Source organism: Sminthopsis crassicaudata, chromosome 1 (genome assembly GCF_048593235.1).
Source record: "Sminthopsis crassicaudata isolate SCR6 chromosome 1, ASM4859323v1, whole genome shotgun sequence".
In the NCBI taxonomy this organism is placed as follows: domain Eukaryota; kingdom Metazoa; phylum Chordata; class Mammalia; order Dasyuromorphia; family Dasyuridae; genus Sminthopsis; species Sminthopsis crassicaudata.
In genome coordinates, this window is record NC_133617.1 from 413,548,463 (window position 1) to 413,570,393 (window position 21,931).

Consider the following 21,931-nt stretch of genomic DNA (forward strand, 5'->3'; position numbering starts at 1 on the left):
AATAGCCAACAGCTTACATCATATACCTCTGTAAGGTCAAAATGAGTATGTGACTTAGACATAAAAGGTGACAACATAAGCAAATTAAAAGTGTGTATATGTCAGAGTTCTGGGAAAGGAAAAATTCATCACCAAAAAAGAAATAAGAAAGCCTTATAAAATGTAAAATTTTTAATTATATTAAATTAAGATAAAAGCTTTTAGACAAACATAACCAATGCAATCAGAAGGAAAGCAGAAAACTAGGAAATAATCAGGAAGCAGTCTTTACAGTAAGAATCTCTGATAAAGGCTCCATTTCTCAAATATATAGATAACTGAGTCAAGTTCATAAGAATACAAATCACACCCCGATTATAAATGATCAAAAGATATGAATAGTCACTTTTCAGATGAACATACCAAAGCTATCTATAGGCATATGTAAAAGTGCTCTAAATCACCTTCAATAAGAGAAATGCTAATTAAAAGAATTCTTAGGTACCACTTCATATCTATGAAATTGTACAATGTGACAAAAAAGGAAAGTGATAAATATTGAGAGGATGTGGGAGAATTGAGGCAATGATACATTATTGGTGATGCTGTGGATTGATCTAATCACTCTGGAGATCAATTTGGAACTATTGAACTAAACTATTCATGTCATTGTAGCAAGACAATTACTATATCTATATTCCAAAAAGATCACAAAAAAGGAAAAGAACCCTATGTTAGCAAAAATATTTATAGCAATCATTTCTGTGGTGGCAAATGCTAGAAATTGAATGGATGCCCATCAATTGAGGAATGACTGAACATGTTGTGGTGTATTAATTGTAATGAAATACTATTGTGTAATAAGAAATGATGAACAGGCATATTTCAAAAAATCCTGGGAGCACTTTGTACAAAAAGTGAAACAAAGTGAAATGAGCAAAACCATTGGTCATCACATAATGTTGTTTATACTGTGTACAATGATGAATGACTCAGTTCTTAACAACACAAAGATCTAAGAAAATTACAAAGGACTTGAAGAAGAAAATGTTATCCACATCCTGATAAAGAACTGATGGAATCTTAATGCAGATGGAAACATACAGTGATATTTAGGCACTTGTTTCCTTTGAAACTTGTCAAATTTCATATTTGATGCATTTCTACAAGAAAAAATGTTTTAAGATGATACTTGCTTCAATTGTTGTCTTGGTCCAGCAGTAGGGATGTGACATTGGGCAGGGGTTCTTCATTGAAGACAGGATGCAGAGCTGTTAGATTGGAGCCCAAATTCTGAGGTTGTGCATATAAGTAGGTAGATCATAGGACAATTTGGGCAGGACCGTGTGCCTGAAGTATCTAGTGTTCTTGTTCCCAAATCAGTAGCACTGGAAGGGCCATGGAGCAGCTGACTTGCTCAGCTAAAGAAGAAGCATTTGGGAATAGGAGCAGTAGTGGTGGTAGAAAATTAGGCAGAGGTGGCACCCATGGCAGAAGATCCAGGACTCTTGGCAGCCTGAGCCCCAGTAGAAAGCCTGGGATCATGGGTAATTTTCTCCTCCAAATCCAGGCTCTCTTCATCCCCAAGATAGGAAGAGTATAAAGGGATAAGTGAGATGGGTCAAGATGAGAGAAGTCTGGTTGGGCTAGGCAGTATTGGGCTGGCTTGTTTCTCCAATGATGCATGCCCCACCTGTATCTTTAGGGAATTGGGGAGGAAATGATGGTTAAGCTGTAGACTGGAGATGTACTCCATATGGGAAAATTGCTTTTTATCATTTTTGTCATTTATCATTCTTTCTGCAATAAATTAGCAATGAGTGTCAAGGTACTACTTTATTTTTCCCCCTTATTTCATTCTTTTTCAAAGTTTTCTTTTTCCTTTTGATATTCTTTCACAATTGTGACTAATATAGAAATGGTCTTATAGGTTACCATATGTATAAACATATTAAATTGTCCTTCCTATCTTCAGAAGAAGAGAGTGGAAGAAAAGAGAGAAAAAAAATGGAACTTAAAATCTAAAATCTATAAAAATGCATGGTTTTTGATATGTAATTGGGGGAAAAATAAAATACTCTTAAAAAATAAAACCAAATGAAAAAGAAATGTTAATTTACTAATAGGTACTATCATAGAATTTAGCATGCAAAATATTAACTCAGCTCTTTCTTTTTCCCCATCACTTGATCTTCTAAATTTCCTTTAAGTATTTACCACTTTTTTTGTTCTTTTATAACCCTTATTTGATCTTTCTCTTATATCTCATTTCTCTTTTGTCCTTTTAAAAAAGCAATATCTTATAAATATGAAAAAGTAGAACCAATTTTACTACTTACTCTTTAATACATTTTACTTAATTTAGATCTGATTCTCTTTTTTGGAGTGTTTAAAAGTATACTAATATACCCACCTCATTGTAGTTTTTTTTTTTTTTTTTTTTTTTTTTTTGCAAGGAAGTTACTGAGTTTTAGAAGGAAGAATACCTCCAAAGTTCTTCCTCTTTAGTAAATCATCTTTTTAATTGATAATTAGACCAAACTTTGAAGGATGTATTGTTTTGATTGCAGATTAATTCCCTTTGTTTTTTAGATCATTCAGTTCTTCTTTGATTTCTTATGAATATGCAACAATACTTAATTATCTAAATTGAATCAGTTACTTTTTTACTTGATTTACTTGATTTATTATTATAGAAGTCATGAAATTTAGCTAGTCTCAGAGTTTCAAATTTAAGATTTTTCTCGGTAATTTTCTTTGGAATCACTTGATACTTTATTATGGATATTTTAAATTCTAGATAGTTTTATTCTATTATTTCCTGAAATATTATATTCAAGACTTTAAAAAAAAATTTACCCTATTCTTTGGGTATAATTTTAAGGCTATTTATGTACAGCTTTCACATATTATTTTAATGTTGAGAAGAAACTTTTGTTTTTCCTCTGCCACATTTTCTCACTTGTGAAGTTTTTCATTTCAAAATTAGTTTTCTCTTTCAGATCCTTCTTGCTTTAAAGACATATTTAAATTCTGGGAGGCAAGATGGTAGAGTGAACTAAAATTGCCATAATTCTTCCAAATTCACTTCCAAAAATCATAAAATATATTCCTAAAACAAAGCCTAGAAAAGCAGAACAGCAAAGATGGAATGAAACAAGCATAGAGGGCAAGACACTTGGAATATAAGCAGGAAATATATCTCATTTGAATAAAAGGGGAATGCAGAAAGTACAGGAAATAACTCAGGAAAGAAGCAGTAAACTCCATCTCAACAGATCAATGATCAATCCTGAGCCCCAATAAAGTAGAGCAGGCAAACACCAGCACCAGTAATTCCCATGTGCTTCAACATAACTAAGAGAATGGATAGACCAGATCTGAGAACCGTTACATGTTTCATCATACTCCTAGGTAGTCAACCTTCAGCAGCCAATTCTCCACATGTTCCAGATAATCCTGAACAAATAGACAGCTACCAGTGGCTAAACTACCATGTTATCAATATAGTGTGCCCAGAAAAATGCAGACTCTACTAACCTCAACACATGACAAATACTAAGATCCTGCCTGAATACTAGGTATGCTTCCAGATTTCTATGGTTTCCAGCAGTGTCAACCACATTCTATCATATCCCCTCAGAACACATCAGATACTAGGGGTCCTCAATGGACCTCAGGGCAACATCAGGGCAGCAGCAGGTAAATATCCAGAGCCTGCAGCCCCTGGCAGAAGAAACCTGAGACAAGAACCCTGGGTGCAGAATTGAAATTTAAGAGAAAAGAAAAAGGTAAACAAATGAATAAAAAATAACAAAAAAGAGGATCAAAGGATGTGTGTGTGAGTATGTATATATATATCTAATATATATAATATACATATATGTGTGTATGCATATATATGTGCATATATGCACAAATATATACACTTCTCTTTTTATATCTATCTACACATACAAATATACACATATATATGTGATATATACACACACATACTTATTTTTGTCTAATGGTAGCCATCTTTCAGTTGGGGGGAAAACGAAAAAAGGAATAGTAAGGTGTGCATAACAGATTTGCAGTTTCATTGCAATTATCTCTTTTCAATTATGCTAACAGAAAATCTTATAAAATGCTTGTTTTATTTCATAAACTAAAGACAAAATAAATTTTAAAGGAATTTTAAAAAGATATATCATTTCCAAAACCAACGAGGTAATAGTTCCCCTGTACTCTGCCCAAGTCAGAACAGTCATTGTTTTCAGTGCAGGTAAATTTATTTTAGGAGCAAAGTTGATAATACTAGAGTGTCTATAATATGTGAAGGAAATTTAGTTCATTCCTTAATCTACTGAAAGAACTAAGTGTGGTTAATCTAGAAGAGAGAAAACTTAGATAATGATAAAAGAACTATCTTCATGTACTTATAGGTTTAGAGGGATTAGACATGATCTGCCTCACCCCAGAAACTAATCAAGTAAGTAGAAGGTCCAAAGATACACATTTGGACACATTTTTAAAAAGATGTATAGTGGAATAGACTGCTTTTAGAGATAGTGAGTTTCCCTTTCATTATATATCTTTGAGTTCTGAATTTTAGCCTTGGATGCTCTCTTTGATTATAGAGCAGAGGAGATATCATTGTAAGCCTGCCACATATCTGAGTATGACAGGAACCAGATTAAAATGTAACTGGGAAATATTTGATAAAATAGTCAGTAAACATTTATTATGTACTTGCCAAGTATTGTGCTGAGAACTAGAAATATAAATAGAAAAAGAAAGACAGTCCGTCATCTCAAGAAACTTAACATTTCATTGGAGGAAGGCAAAAAAAAAAAAAAGCTGAAAAAGAGGCATATAGGGAGTGATTGCAGAAAGTATTTAGTTGGAAGAAAGGTGGAAAAGTCATAAATGTCCCAAAGTGGATGGCATCCTTGCTAAATTTTCAGAAGATACAATAATGGAAGAGAGGAAGAAGGCTTGTTTTTGACTATTATAAACACCCAAATTAACTATAAAAGACATATGAAGAAAGACACTATCTGCATCTAGAAAAAATTGATTAATTAAATTATGTGTAGAATCATTTTACTATATTAATTGTATATACACATATACATGTAAGAAATTACTTTTTCTGAGCTGAGCTCTTTTCTTAACTAGCATGGTAGAGAGAGGGTTTGGAATTCATGCCCTTCACCCTCTAATCAGGGAAATTAAAAGTAATAATGAAGTGGAGTAGCAAGGATGATGAGATATTGAAGGATGATTGGTTATCCCAAGAATGAGTTTTCTGGAATATGGTAGAGAAAATCAGAGAAGACCCAGAGTAGTACAACCAGGTAAGAAATGAAGAAATAAATTAGAATATAATAAAAATAGGTGATATTATTATAACATGGTTTTTTAAGTCAACATATGCCCATTAAGTATTGTTAGATATGGTTTAGTGATTTCTGTTTGAGGTTGACACTATTGATGTAAAGAGTATTTTTTCCCCCAGGGATGGATTGAATTAAGTGGCTGCTGATGGTTCCTTCCATTTCTGAAATTCTGTGCTTTTGTCCCATTGTTTGATAACTAAAGAGGTTTGAGCCTCTCTCAGTTTATTGTTGCAAATGTCTTACACTTTCTAAACTTTTCTAAGAATTTATGATCATTGCAATAAATTTCTTTTTTTCTTTTTTTGAATTGACAGTTTGTTTAGACAGGTCAGGTTTTAACTGCTATGATCACAATGCAGTGTCTCCTTTTCATCTTTATCCTTTCTTTTAAATTGGCATTTACTTTGACCTTTGCTCTAACCAGTTGATAATCTGACTGTACAGAGACAGCTGATTCTGAAATGTCTGCTATGTCTGTAACCAGGCATTTGCTGTCATTTTTATTGTTTATGATACTGTTCAGAGCTTGCAAGGTCCATCACCTTCTGACTCTTCCTAAAAAAATTTATATCATAGAGGCATGTAGTCTCCAAGCTTTGGTTTTAAAAGATTTTTTTCCCCTCAAACCACATTTTCTAGTGTGATTTTCAGTATTCACCCCATACCTATTTTTCATATTGAAATTTCTAAATGTTCAAGTATATGTTTACTTAATTTGGATAACTTTGTCAGGGATTTAATAGAATATATGTTATTCCATCCAATAGATGTTGATGCATTAGTTGTAATTATATTTACAATCTGCACATATGTATGTATGCACACATATTTCAATCATGGAAATGACCTACCTAGATGGCAAAGCCACCTGTGAAATGATATAACTTGTTTGGGATATAAGATGAAACAAATTCTAGCCATATTTTCATTCTTCTTGCAGAGGAGAGTTTGGTTTTATTTGTAATAATAATATTGACATGAAACTGATTCTTTCAACAGTGTGTCAACTTGGGGTAGCTGAATAAGATAGCACATTGGGGAGTATTGATCAATTAATTATTAAAATTTTTTGTGAAATTAATATTTGTGGATTGTATAAAAAAATTCAGAATCTCAAAACTTTCTGACATCCTTTCCAAAACTCTGTTTTTACAAATGGAGAAGAAAGCAAAGTGCTAGACTAATGGCCATTTTTTGTTATCTTCTATTTCATAAATTTCCCTGCCTACTCTCTTTTCTATACCTCATTCCCTTGCGAAAAGTGGAGCCATATGGTGTGGTCAATAGAGAGTTGGCCTCTAAGCTAGGAAGAACTGAGTTCATGAATGATACATATTGTCTGTGTGTCTCTACATAAGTTGATTAATTTCTCAACTCTCCAAGACTAAATTGCAGAGAATTTACTGATCTATATTGACAGAGGGAGTTTCTTCATCTGGGAATTCCTAAATAAATGAAATGTGAACCTTCTGATGTTGAGCTTCTCCATAATTTGTTAGAGTTGTCCTTGAATAGGTGTCCCTTTACAGTTTGGCAAAACTTGTACTCTGCTGACTTAAGCCTTAAAAATACAATATTTCTTGAAAGTATTTCTTGTCACATGAAAAGGTATTCTAAATCACTATTGATCAAAGAAATGCAAATTAAGACAATGCTGAGATACAACTACACACCTCTCTGATGGGATAAGATGACAGAAAAAGATAATGACAAATGTTGGAGGGGATGCGGGAAAACTGGGATTCTAATACATTGTTGGTGGAGCAATTTGGAACTATGCTCAAAGGGCTATCAAATTGTGCGTACCCTTTGATCCAGCAATATTTCTACCGGATTTGCTTCCCAAAGAGATCTGAAAGGAGGGAAAAGGACCCACATGTGAAAAAATGCTTATGGCAGCCCTTTTTGTAGGCAAGAAACTGGAAAGTGAGTTGATGCCCATCAGTTGGAAAATAGCTGAAAAAGTTAAGGTATATAAATGTTATTATTCAATAAGAAAAGATCAGGATAATTTCAGAAAAGTCTGGAGAGACTTATATGAACTGATGTTGAGTGAAGTGAGCAGTGTTATGGGCCAGAACTCTGAACTTGAAACAAATGATTCTTACAAGGTACTAAGTCAGTGGAATTGATAAAGACAATAGTTATCTAAATTAGCATGAGTATTCTTGATTGGTAATTTTTATTTTTAATCACGTATCTATGTATGTATGTATCTATCTATCTATTTATCTATCTTTGCAGCAGCTGGGATTAAGTGAAATACAACAGGAATTTCCATGACAGTATAATAAAAAAGATTTTTGCATGTGAAATTGCAAATCTATTATGTATAACTTGATAGTTTTACAGTATATTTAAAAGAAATATCATGTGAATTTCTTTGTTTTTTTCCTCCTTCCATTTTCACAGATTTAGTTGTATTGTAGGTCTTCTATGAAGGCTGATTCAATATTGACTTATATTCATATTCCTCATGAAGTTAAATTGGGGTGATTGTGTTACCCCACCTTAGCCACTCTGTTGCTGAGGTATATAGGCACTTGACAATATTTATTATTTTCTCACAAATAGGGACCACTCTGCATATGCAGAGGCCACTCTCCCTCCTCCACCCTCTCCATCCCATTCCTCCCCTCCCCCCAGATAGTGAACCCTAGCTTCTTCCCCAGAGGTCTACCCATTCCAAGTATTGATCAGCCTTCATTCTGTTTAACTTATGGAGAGCCATTGAACTTCCCACTTGAGGTAATATTGTATTTGCAGTACTCGGAAAAGAATGACTAAATGGATGTCATGGAGAGGAAGAGATATAAGAAGTAGGATCTGCCTGTGCTCATAAATGCTGAATATAGGCTTGAATCCTCTTCCACTGTCACCTGGAGAGCATTTACCTAAATTGTTTAAGGGATTTCCTCTGCAAGTTCTGTTCTGCTTTTTCTTGCATCCCTTCCCATAAGGTAGGCAGTTTCTAGTAATAGCATCTCTAATCCAAGTGGTCTTGGAAGGAGACTTTGCTGCAGGCAGAAAAGGTTAAACATTTTAAAAATGCAAACCAGATAAATTTTTTAAAACCTCAAAATAGTCTTGGAGCCATAAAGCCGCTATATCAGCCCAGCCTCCCTCTTAACAAAAGACAGTCCTGTGTTATACAGCCTTCTCATTTGTCAGCAAAGAGATTTCTGTCTCCTCTGCTGCACACTCTGTATAATTTAAGGTGACTCACTGTACAGGAAAGTTCACCTTCCATTAAAATGTTTTCTTTAGTAAGCACTCTCTTGCAAGTGCTGTAGTGTAAACATGAGTGCCTGCGAATATGAACATTTATTAAATAGCACTGATGAATATTTCAATACCTCGGGGAGAGCAATTCACAGCTCAATCATTCAGGCTGTTTTAAGTGCAGCACAGGACAATTCCACTACATCTTCCATTAATATTTAATTGCCCATTTTATTCTGTTTACCTTTTTGGTTAATATATAATTTAAAGCCCTTTGACTAAAAAGGGGGAGGGAAGAGAACAGCTGTTCATCTGCTTTTAACAAATCTCTGGTGAGAGCTTTTACCTCATTTAAAATTCATTGCAAAGAATTTTTTTTAACCAGTATCAGTAACACAAAACCTCAGGTATTAAAAGTAAAACTTGAGAGTAACTATTGAGAAGTGGTCCTGGATCTGGCATGGGGTATGATTTATTTCCATTCCTCAGTGGCAGTCATCAACAGGAAACAACTGAACAGACCTTGATGGTCCATGTGTCATATCTCCATGAATTAGAACCACAGAAACCTAACCTGACATATTCTGACAACATGTCAAAAAGTTGTTAGGCATCCAGCAGAAAGTGAGTCTTGTCATCTCAGCAATTCAGATTTTTACTGACTAAGACATAAAAAACATCTTTCTTCTCTCTAGAACAAAGGAGTCAAATATGTGTCATCTTTTAAGGAAAGGAAAACCAAGATGGTTAACCATTGAATCAAGTTTTGTGTTGATTTATCTTTCAAAGAAGCATGGAATCTTCCTGTGAGAAAGGACCTCAGAAGCTCTCTATGGTTATCATCTCAAGGTTTGTAAAGAAAGTACTTTACAAATGTTATGTCTTTTTGATCTTCACAATTATTCTTGGAGATAGGTATTATTACCTCCATTTTACATGTGAGGAAACTGATATAGAGATTAAAGGTAACATAGCTAGTAAATGTCTGAGACCATATTAGAATTCAGGTCTTCCTGAATCCAGATGCAGCACTCCATCATTATATCACCTGTCACATCTATCCCAGCCATGCTGAGTCTGAAATCTTCTCTATACATACTTAAATCATAATAATAATCATAAAAATAAAAATGGCTAACATTTATTTTCTATTTTAGGATTTGTCAAGATATGCTATTTCATCTAATGATTATCTAAGCTCTTCTTATGGACCTTCCTTGTTAGTGAATTTTCCACCCTTGAAAGAGCATTTTCCATTGTTGGACAGTCCTGGTTGTTGAGAGAATTTTCCTTTAAATTGAACATAATTTTACTTTTCTCATTTCTCTTTCACTCATTTCTCTTCTACTCTCATGGACCAAACACAAAAAAGTGTGCCATACACTGTATTAAGTACTAATTGGGGATACAAAAAGAAGTAAAAATACCTGGTCCTCAAAGTATACTCATTTTAAATGGGGGATAAAAATATAGTAAGAGAGTCTCTGACAGGAAAGGACAAACAGCTGGAGGGTAAAGTAGGATTGTACTGGACAATATTTTAAAATTCTTAGCTTTTATGCTCTCATTAAATCTTCTCTTCTCCAAGGCTAAATAAATGTAGGCTCATGGATTTAGGACACAAAATTATATTAGAAATTATTGATTTGAACATGTAAAATTCCTTCAACCAGTCTTAAAAGAGTCTTCAATGTCTATTGTAAAATGTGACTTCTTCTCCCTGGCCCCACCCTGAACACTAAACACAATACTACAATTGTGATATAAAGCACAACAAAACTGTGGCCTCTTTCATTCTGTTCATTTTATTTCTATTAATGTAGCCTTAATTCTCACCTTTTTATGGGGGAGGGGGAAGGGAGCATTCATGTTATGTTATTGACTTTTATTGACTTATGGTTGATGACAGCTACTATACATTTTCTCTATGGATTATTGTCTTGCTTTATCTTTGTTCACTGAGAAGTAGTGTAGTATGGAGGAATGACCTCTGAAATGGGAGCTGAGAGAAATGAGTTTAAATGTTGACATTTACTAAACATTTTGCCATAGGCAAATCCAGATCCTCAGTTTCCTCATCTAATAATGGGGATAAAAATATCTACTTCGTAAGATTTTTGTGAGGCTCAAGATAATATATGGAAATAATATAAATGCCAGACCTAACTGTTTCGTATTTCTGTACTTCACATTTTGAACCCAAATGTAAGATGACATTTATCTCTATTAAATATAATAATTAGATTTGGTCCATCATTGCAGCCTATGAATTTCTTTTGAAATTTGAGGTCTTCTCTCTGTTTATGCTAATTTACAGATTTATATCTCAGTCTACTGGACATGAGATAAGTGGCTAGATAGAGAAAACAAAGGGAGCATAAATTACAGGGAATTAAGTTTATTTGGATGGCAGAAGGGGTGTAAAGCAAAATTTTCATTTGAGAAAAGTGGAGCTAGAGAAGGAGAAACTTGTAGTTTAGTTTGGTATAGAAGTTTCAAGGAGAAATCATTTATTAAATGCTTATTTTGTGCCATACACTGTATTAAGTACTAATTGGGGATACAAAAATAGGTAAAAACCTGGCCTTCAAAGAATTCTCATTTTAAATGGGGGATAAAAATATAGTAAGAGAGTCTCTCACAGGAAAGGACAAACAGCTGGCGGATAAAGTGGGATTGTACTGGACAAAGACCATCATTGAAAATGAATTTTGAACTAAAATTTGAAGGAGGCCAGAAAAATTAAGGGATAGAGGTGATGGAAGAGAACATTCTAGTCAAGGGGTTCAGTCAATTCAAACATAGGGAAACAGAAAATAGAAGCATGTCTGTTGGAGGAACAAGTCAGTCAGTATGGCTGCTGACAATTGTGGTAGAAGTGTCTTGAAGTTAAATCTACAAAATACTTATTGGATAAGTATATGAACATCCTGGGGGGAAAATGTAAACATAAACATTCACATGAAAATAGCATCTAAATCATTAATAATATGAGAAATGTAAATTAAAATAACTTGAAAGCTTCATGTTGTATATAATAGGCAAAGATTAAAAAAAAAAAAAAAGACGAAAATGGTCCATATTGGAGAGATGGTGATAAACAGGTAAACTGATAGATTTTTTGGAAAAAATATCTTATTTTTAATTTATGAAATAAAACCAGCATTTTCATAGAATTTAAAAAAGATGATTACACATTAAACTGCAAACTTATTATGTACAACTATCTACTTCTTTTAAATATATAATAAACTGATATTTTTTGGTCAAGCTATGAAATTGTTTCATTCTGGATTTATATTTATCATCATGCAACAATAACAAGAAGAAGAAAAAGAACTAGTTGATACTCTTTGACCCATAGATCTTTTGAGTACATATTCTGAGAAAATCAAGGGCAGAAACAAGGGTCTGGTATATTCTAAATATATTTATAGCCAAATTAGCCAAAACCTGGAAACAAAGTGGGTTGTTATCAGTAGTGTGCTGGAAAAAAAAAAAGAAAACAAAAGAAAAGAAAAAGAAAGGAGCAGCTAGGTGACGCAGTGGATAGAAGCTGAAGTCAGGAAGACCTGAGTTTAAATCTGAACTCATACACTAAACACTTCCTAACTTTGTGACTCTGGGCAACTGCCAGCCCAAAAAAAAAAAAAAAACAAAAAACAAAAAACAAAAAAAAAAAAACGTGTGTTGAAACCAGCTTCAATCTTTCAAGAGCTGATTATTAAGTTTTTTTCAGTGGGAACATTTATGCTTTGGAAATTGGCAAACTACAGATAAGTGTTGGAATGATTGTTTTGCTCATTGTCTAGAATTAAGAAAGTGGAGAAAATAATAATACAGGTAAAGCTTAAAAGTACATTGTTCATATTTTTTAAAACTAGAAAGCTAGTTGAATGGTATACATTCAGCATGCCATTAGCTTACATTGATTGGATAATGGTAAAACAACCATCAAATATTAATGTTATAATTCCAGCTCATTTTACCAAGAAGGAATTGAAGCACATAGAGTTAAGTGACTTGCCTTAGTTTACAAAGCCACTAAGTGTCTAAGTCCTGATTTGAATTCATCCACTAGACCATCTAGCTCCCCATAATCTAATAACATTATTTATTATGAAACAAAAAATGAGGAATTTAGAGAGAAATATGCAAAGAGTTGCATGAAGTGAGGTAGAATGAATTGAGAAGAACCTAAAAGAGTATATTCTTCTACAGAAACTTTGCTGGCTGCCTTTAAAACTAACTAGCCTTCCCTCTAAGATTATCTCCACTTTGTACTGTATATGTCTTATTTGTCCATAATGGCTTGCATTTAGTCTTCTCCATTTTATGGTGAACTGCTTGAATTCTAGGATTTTTCTTTTTTTCTTTTCCTCTCCAACACTTAGCACAGTGCTTGGCATATGGTAGACATTTATTACATATTTGTTGATTTGAGACTAGATGATGATGATAATAATCTCTTTTGAGATTGAACTCTAAATCAAATGAAAACAAAACTGGAAAGAAGAGAAAACTGTGTTGGTTTCACTGCTGGAAAGAAAAGGCAAAGTTTTGGCAAAATTCCTATTTCATCTAAAAGAATTACATTTTTCTAAGTGTAGTCATTCACTAAGTAAAATGAAAAATCACTGTCATAATGTAACAGTACACAGTTTAAATCTCAGATTTTCTCTTCTTGCCCTCCTCACTATCAGTCTCTATATTAATTTAATCATACATGGAATGGGCCAATTAAGTTATCTTGTCCTTCTCCAAGGGGGAATTCTGAATTGCTCTCTACAGGGTATTTCCAAATGTTTTTTCCAATATACTTTCAAATGGCTCAAGCGATGGGTCACCCTAAAAGCTTTAACTGGAACTTTATTCTATAAGCACTTTACTGGAAGATAGATTAATGCAGAAAAAATAATAACTGTAAATATATCTGACTGAAACCCACAGAAACATGGAGGTTCAGATTGGTTAACAGAACTCCTTCAACTTGCTTCACCACATCCTTTGTTATAGAGACCTCACCACACATACTATGGGTTGAATTACCAATTATTTGGAACTAATGAAATTATCATGTGATTTGCTTGGATACTCATACTTGGATACCTCAGCAGCTAAGTGATGCGATAGCTATAACACTAGGCTTGGAATAAGGAAAACCTCAGGTCAAGTTTGGTCTCAGATACTTGCTTACTGTATGATATTGGGCAATTCATTTAACTTCTTGGGCATAATAATAATATTAAGGTTTCTATGAGTATCAAATGAAATAATATTTGTAAAAATATTTGGCACAATGCCTGATACATAGTGGGTATTTAATATTTTTTTCCTTCTTTTCCTTGTTCAAAACACAAATTGTATTCCAGAAAAGCTTGGTTATTCCTTGTTCCTTGAATATGAAGGAACACACTCTGTTTATGTGTTTATATGTATATGTGAGTATCTGCCTATCTCCCCTCCCACTCTCTCTTTGTATCATTCTGGAAGAGAAATTTCCCATCATCATAGAGATACTATATAAAAAGTGCCACTTGAATCTAGACAAAAATTTAAGACTATAAATTATAAACAAGTGGCTAAGTATTCACTGATGGAGTTTTTGCACCTAGGACAATGAAATAAGATTTGAACAAAAAAGTTTGGCAACTATTTAGTGATGCTTTTATATCCTACTATGTACCCTCTTTCAGGACAGGAAACATATATATCTTTATAAACATCGTGTTTATAAACATCTTGTACTTAGCATATAGTATGTCTTCAATGAATGCTATGCTATCAGTATTGGTATATTATAAAAGGAGACCCAGAAGATTCATGTTAGTTAGGATGCAGTGTGGAAAGGATCAATTATTTTTCTGCTACTATATATGCATAATAAAAGCAGGATGAACCCCATTCTTTTCACCTAGTCTTTCTTTTTGTCATCACACCACTTTCCATGCTATTTGATTGAATTATTGTGTCCCCTGAGTGCAAGTGAATGGGGGGGGAGCTCTTAAGCTATCGTTTTAAATATTGACTCTTGAAACTGGTGTAGCTTTTCAGAAGGTTTGTGTGAGTTGGAAGACATTATAATTTTAAATCTTCAGAGTCAAACAGCAACAATAATAGCAATACCTTTCATCACATAGCATTTTACAGTATATAAAACATTTATTTTTATGCCCATTTCACAGATGAGGAAAATAAAGGTCAAACAATGAAGTGATTTTTTTCCCCCTTAGATCAAATGGCTTGTAAATGTAGTTAACTGAGTCAGCTAAATTCAGATGACTTAGAGAATATGAAATTTAATCCAGAGCATGCTTCTATTCTGGACTGAATGTTTGGGTGAGTCTAACCAACTCTATTCAAAGGCAGTCCATAACTTGCACATAAGTGTAGAGTTTCTGTAGAAAAATCTTTTCCTGGTGTCATGTTACCCAATGAAAGCAGATTGTCAAAATGGAAGTCATATTATAAGCTTAGGCAAACTGTATTTGCTGTCTTATTTTTCTCATTTAGGCAGCTGGGTAAGGTAGTATAGTGTACAGAGTGCTGAGCCTGGAGTCAGGAACACCTGATTTCATATCTGACCTCATATATTTACTAGTTGTATGACTTTGGGCATAAGTACAGATAAGTACTGGGCATCAGTATCTTACTGATAAAATGGGGATAATAAAAATACTTCCCTTGCAAAGTTGTTAACATGGATAAAATGAAATAATATCTGTAGAAGAGCTTTGTAAATCTTAAAATATTACATAAATGCTAGCTATTGTCATTATTTATTTAACATCCAATTGATCAATTAATTGATTTGTCAGTATGTATCAGAGGCAGGATTTGAACTAGGTCTTTATGACTCTAAGGCCATCTTTCTATTCACTTTGTCATTGCCCCAGTTCCTTGAACTTTATAAATGCTTAATTTGTATTTGATATGGATTTACCAAGTATAATTCTCAAAAAAAAATCTCAAAAAAAACAAGACAAAAATGATTATCCCTAATTATACGGGATAGTGCTAACAAATATTAGATGATTTATTCTAAATTCTGAATGTAAAGCTTGATATTTTATTATTTAAAGCCATCTCAATTTTTTTACCCCTACCTCAAGCTTCCTAGAATAGATACTTTTTTTTTTTTTTTTTTGAGTTAGCAGTACTTTATAACAAAATTTCCCAGTGTCATAAATTTAGATCTGGAAAGCACCTCAAATGTATCCAAGTTCAAGTCCTTAATTTCATAGATAAAGAAGGTAAAGCCCTTGTCACTTTCTGAGGGTCACCCAAAATAATAAGTGACAGTCACAAGACTTAAAGCTGGGTCTTTTGCCTCCAAATTATGCTGGCTAGAAGATGAATGATTTAATCTAATTATTGTCTCTCCATCCAGAATGGCTTAATGAATAGAGTTTGAGTCCAAATCAGGTTAAAATTCCACTGCTAAATCTTCTAAACAAGACTCTAGACAAATCACTGACCTCCCAATCACAGGCTCACCGAGTAGGGCAAAGGTGTTATATGACCTGCCATCAAGAGAAAGCATTCCCACACCAATAAAACCAAAAATCCTTGCCAGAATTTGCTCTTTAGTTTTGGAGATTTATATGAAGTGATTTTTGGAATAACCAGAAGATACAATTGTTATTACAAATGTATATGTGCAAGAAGTCTTTTGTGTTGACAGCAATGTTGAAATAGGAGAGGAAGGAACATCAAGAGTAAAAGCTCCATTAATTCCATACAACGTCCACATTTTTGAGGATTTTTCAGGGTTCTTTATATGCAGAAGCCCCAAACCTTGCCTACTAAATCTGCTGTGGTAGATTCATGACAACCTCACAGAAAAAACAACTGAGTTAAGGCTCAGTGGCCTCAAATTCAAATTCCTTTCTTGTTTCTAATTTATGTCATGAATCCATTTATGATGCTACAATTCCAGCACTTGCTCTCTTTCACAGTGCTTTGCTTATTTGATTACATGTTCACCTAAATAAAGGGGCTGTGTCAGTTAACATTGGAGGCTGTAAGTAGCACTAAGTGAGTGCTGGGCTTAAGGGTCCTAATTCCCATAATTACCCTTGACTAGTCAGTCAAGTTTTACATGTACATTTTATAGATGAGTGAAATGAGGGACAAAAAAAACAAAACAAAAACAAAAATCTGGCTTAGAATTGGCAATGATCAAGGTTGGGACCAGAAACAGCTTGTGGTTTCAGACTACTAACACTGGTAAATAGAATGAAGATCAGAAACTCTGTTAAACTTTATGTTTTTCTTTGGGAAGCTACATCATAGTGCAAAGAGTGTTGTCTTTGAAAGTATAAAACTTGTGTTTGAATCCTTCTCTCATGCACTTACTGTCTGTGTTACATAGGGCAAAGCTCTTTTCCTCTCTGAGACTCATTTTCTTCAATAAAATGAAGAGGAAGGAAACAAGCATTTATTAAGTGCCTACTTTGTTCCAAGCACTGTGTTAAGATATAACAATAGTAATGATAGCAACTTATATTTATATAGCCCTTATTTTGTGCCGAGCACTGTGTAAACATTATAACAATAGTAATAATAATAACTTGCATTTATATGAACTTTACTATTTGCCAGACACTGAGATAAAACTTTAAAATTATTATTTCATTTGATCCTCATAATAACCCTGAGAGATAGATGTAATGATTATCCCCATTTTACAGACAGAAGCAGAATTAATGATTTATCCAGAATCACAGCAATTATGATATGTATTCTTCTTTCAATAAAGACCTGGGGAATCCAGAATTATTATATTTGTATGATTTTGCTTACATGAATGGTAAGATCAATTTTGAACAAACCCCAGAATCATGCAGTTGGGTTAGTGGGTGCTTTATTTAAATCACTGGGACTAGAAATGCTCTTTTTACATTTTGCATTTGACAAAGGTAACAGATTGGAGGGATTCCCTTTATGTGGACTTCATAGATTAATGAGAATAACAGCAAATTTTGTGTTCTATCACATTGTATGGGGTAGAGTGGGGGTGAAGGGTAAAACGGGCATCAACCATTTCTCTGAGATAAAAGTGTATTCTTGGTGCTATCATTCCTTAGGCCTCAAAATCTCTGAAGTCATAGGATGATAATTTTTACCTATTGGAGTAACTATCTAAACACTAGCATTTTATAAAATAACACAGGATCCTAAATAAGTATCTTTAAATGTGTTTACAATTTCAATGCCATTTCACTCAGTCTCTTTGGTGCTTCTCATCTAGATTTTTCAGTCTTTCTGCTGATACCTATTTCTAAATTCTTGTACTTTCAGTGGTAGAAATCTGATCCTCAAGTGGGACAAATCTCTAGTCTTTTTATATTTGTAAAGGCAGCTGTGAGTAATTGTTTAGTGTCTCTGGTATTTCCTCCCATTGTCTCTAATTCCCCCTTTCATTATTGTAAATGCACACATTTTTCCTTGTTGTTTGTGTTCTAAATAGCTATTATGCTTGTAATACATTTTAAAAGTTCTTAGTTCTAATTATCTTTTTAAAATACTATTTTAATCCTTTAATTTTTAATTATTTGTTCAGACCTTTCCCCTCCAATAATCCAGGTTTCTTTCCTTTTTTAATAGGTTACATTGTCTTCCCCACAGTCCCTCCATCCCCACCCTTCACTTTAGATTTGCTACTTTATCTTAACCTCAGGAGATAATTTTTTTTTTCCCTGAAGCAATTGGTGTTAAGTGATTTGCCTAAGGTCATGCATCCTTAGAGTGTCTGAAGTCACATTTGAGCTCAGGTCCTCCAGACTTCAGGGCCCCCACTCTATCCACTGTGCCATATCCAACTGCCTAGACATAGTCATTTTTGACTGCCTTTTTTTTTTTAGAGTGAGAATCACGTGTTTGGAAGAGATGAATAATCATATCTTGAAACATCTAGGTGACAGAGTGGATAGAATGCTGGGTTTGGAGTCAGGAAGACTTGCTTTCAAATCCATTATGAAACACTTACCAAATGTGTGATCTGGGTAAATCACTTAAGCTTTTCTTCCCTCAGTTTCCTTATCTGTAAAATGGGAGTAATAATAGTGCCTACTTCCAAGGGTTATTGTGAGAATTATGAAATAACAAGAGTTAAGCACTTAGTACAGTGCATGACATGTAATAAATACTATATAAATGTTAGCTATTATTATTGTTATTGTTAGTGATCATCTTCTTACCTCTCACTGATGTATTTTTTCCTCAGATAAGTAGGTTGGCTGTTATCAATCCCCTGCAACATCTTTGGTACACTTTTGGATATCTCTTTCTGTTTGTTTTCCTTAATTTTTCCCCTTAAAATTGTTAACTTTTGTTTTACTTTGGTTTTGTTATATACTTAAGAATGTATTTTATTTCCAGCTTTTAATGAATATGCACAGGGGATCCCTATGAGAGTCGGCAAATATAGCCAGTAATAGTATCTGCTGCTTATTATTCTGCTGTTAGCAAATTTTGAAACTACCTTAATTCTTTTTGGTCATTAAGGAACTGTTAGTAAGCTTAAGAGATCAGTTCCTATAACAACATTTCACACCAACCACACTCTTGTAATCAAGTCAGTGCAACAAGCATTTATGAAGAATTCCTCAGGCTCCATGTTAAGTGCTAGGAATAAAAATTGCTAGCAATAAGAAGAACAGGCCCAGCCTTCAAGGAATGTGCCTTCCAATAAGGAATGCACCTAAAAGAAAATTGAAGGGCAAGTGAGATAGACGTTATGTATGTCATTGTGCTATATATCTGGAGAGTTATGAATGGAAATTGGAGATGAAAGAAGAAATAAATAAAGAAGAAATAAATAAAGAAATAAATAAATTTCCTTAAAATGAAAGTCTGGAAAAAACAGATTAATAAGAAAGATTAACTTTTGGAATGTGAGTTTTCAAAATCCTTAAATATTAAACTCCATTTTTCTGTCAAAAAAGAAAAGGGAGAAAGAAGCAACAAAAAAGATGTGATAAGACTCAATTGGAAGATAGCCACAGAAGGTATGGTATGATGAGTAACAAAAGAAATATAACTGATTGCAAAGCATGACTGACACTATAGCAAAACAATTACTTTGCATTCTCAGAATTGTCCATTCTGCTTTCATCCATGTGGTAACCCAAGATTGAAAGAACTGGATATTTTGGTATGACATGGCAAACATGAATAGTCTCTGGGTCCTGCCTCCATGATAATGCCATGAGAGGAAGTTGCTGTCAGTTAAAAGAATAAATAATTCAGTCTCAATTTCTCTACCTTCAACTCTTCTGTGGGACAAGTCTGTCTTCTATCTCTAGATGCCCTGATGGGGGAGGGATTGGACTATGCCTTATCCTTCTACCCTATAACATATTCCACATGGAATATGGACTCAATTGATCAAGCCTGCACCTGGACCTATGAATAATCTTTTCACTTTATTTTTTTTAATTTATTTTTTATTTTTTTTTTTTTCCTAAGTGATATAACATAAACTTTAAAGGGACAAATCTGGCCTGGAAGATAAGTAGGTGAATTTGGGAAGTTCAGAGTTTCTGAGATCACTGAGTGAAATTGACTAGGGGAAAGGGAATTTTATTCATTGGAGAAGAATAAACAAGATCGATTGGCTCAAGCCTTTTCAGTTTACTAGAATATTATATCTGGAGTTAGTACAGAATAGAGGTGATATAAAATGTCTAGTAAGAAATCCCACAAACTGCTTTATGTTCTAAAACAGCTTGAAACAGGGTTAAATGCCTAAATCCCGTTTTAAGTTTGTTTTGGTATATTCATGAGTACTCTGTTTAGCATTCTTTTTATGTGTAAAAAATCTGTATTATCTATTTCCCAGGGCTATTGTGAACATAAAATAAAGTGATATATGTAAATCACAATGTAACTATTAGCTATTAATTAAGATGATGTGCAACCATGTTTGCTATATGTATTTTTAAGTGCTATTGAAATCACCAAAGCAGGGATGATTGAGATGGATCTCTGTTAAACATGGATCACCAAAGAGTTTATCTCTTACTCTTTTGAAATGGAGAGGTAATTCAATGACCTTTCTGTCCTTATATCCAATATCCATAGAAGTGTAAGTGCTGAACTAAGACATTAACTAAACTAAGCATCCTGGACAACAGTAATGGTACAGTATCTGGAGAGCAGTTCAAAACTCTTCATCCAATCTAGCAGCTGAGCTTCACTAAACACAACAAGAGACAGTACTATTTCAAGTAAAGGCAAGAACTGAATCTGTAACCTGGAGAATGAGTTGAAGGAACTAGGGGTGCTTAGACTGGAGAATAACAGACTTGGGGGGATGTTGGAAAGTTGTTCACATGAGTTATATTGAAGGGCAGTATTGTGGAACTTGTTCTGTTTGCAATTAGAGGACAGAAGTAGCAGCAGTGGGTAGAGATTTCAAAGAAACAAATTTATCTGTTGTAAAGAAAAACTTTCCTTAAAGTTGCCTAAAAGTTCAATGGTTGTGGGTTCTTCCTCTTTGGAAATCATCAGGCAAAGGCTAGGTCACCACCTGATAAGTATGTAGCAGAGGGGATTCTTATTTAAGTAAGGATAAAGATCGAAGATCCCATCCAACTTTGAGATATTATGAATTGCATTCTTAAAGCTTCATAACTTGACATCTGCTTAAAAATACATTGCAAGCACCCCCCCACCCCCCACTGGGTGTCTGCACCATCTTCCTTTCGTTTTCATGCTAGCGTTTTCAATACAATATTTAAAGATGATTCAAGGATTAGACCCCATCCTTTTAAAAATAAAAATTTGGTGTGAGCATTCAGTGAAATAGCCTAAAAAATTCAAAAAAGGAAATTAAAACATCTTCCAATGCAATGCAAACCTTAAACTATTTGTAGACGTATATAACTTATTTTTAAAGGAAAATTATCTCTATTTAATTGCCCTGCCCTCTCTGCCTGTCAATTTTGATCTGTGCATGATTTTGAATGGGATCATGAGGGGTGTCATTGGGATATGCTAAGAAATACTATATTCTTAGCATAAAAGACTTAGATGAATCCAGCAAATATTGGAAATCTCATGAAAATATAATTCTTGCGATTTTTAATCCCAAATTTTTTGATGCTTCTCCAAGTTCAGCTTTTTAAATTCTGGCTCTTTACCTTTTTTTATTAATGAGCACTTTGCTCTATCATAATAAGATGAAGATAATTCCAAACTTATATGGAGAAGGCCTTTACTTTGTTACATTCACAGAAAAAAAACCACATTTATAGCTAGTGCTAAAGGAAATCCTGTTTGAGTTCTTTGGTCATGGGAGAAGGGATTTAAGATTGTTATCTCTATGAAAAACTGGCATG

The 21,931-nt window shown here is 33.7% G+C and overlaps 1 long non-coding RNA gene across 1 annotated transcript in view; it reads left to right on the plus strand.

Annotated features, from left to right (window-relative positions):
* The window catches only part of LOC141554823 (uncharacterized), a 308,604-nt gene that overhangs the window by 120,756 nt on the left and 165,917 nt on the right, over positions 1 to 21,931 (plus strand). The window contains exon 3 of the long non-coding RNA XR_012485971.1: positions 9,281 to 9,434. This is a non-coding gene — a long non-coding RNA (uncharacterized LOC141554823). The remainder of the gene's footprint in view (positions 1 to 9,280; positions 9,435 to 21,931) is intronic.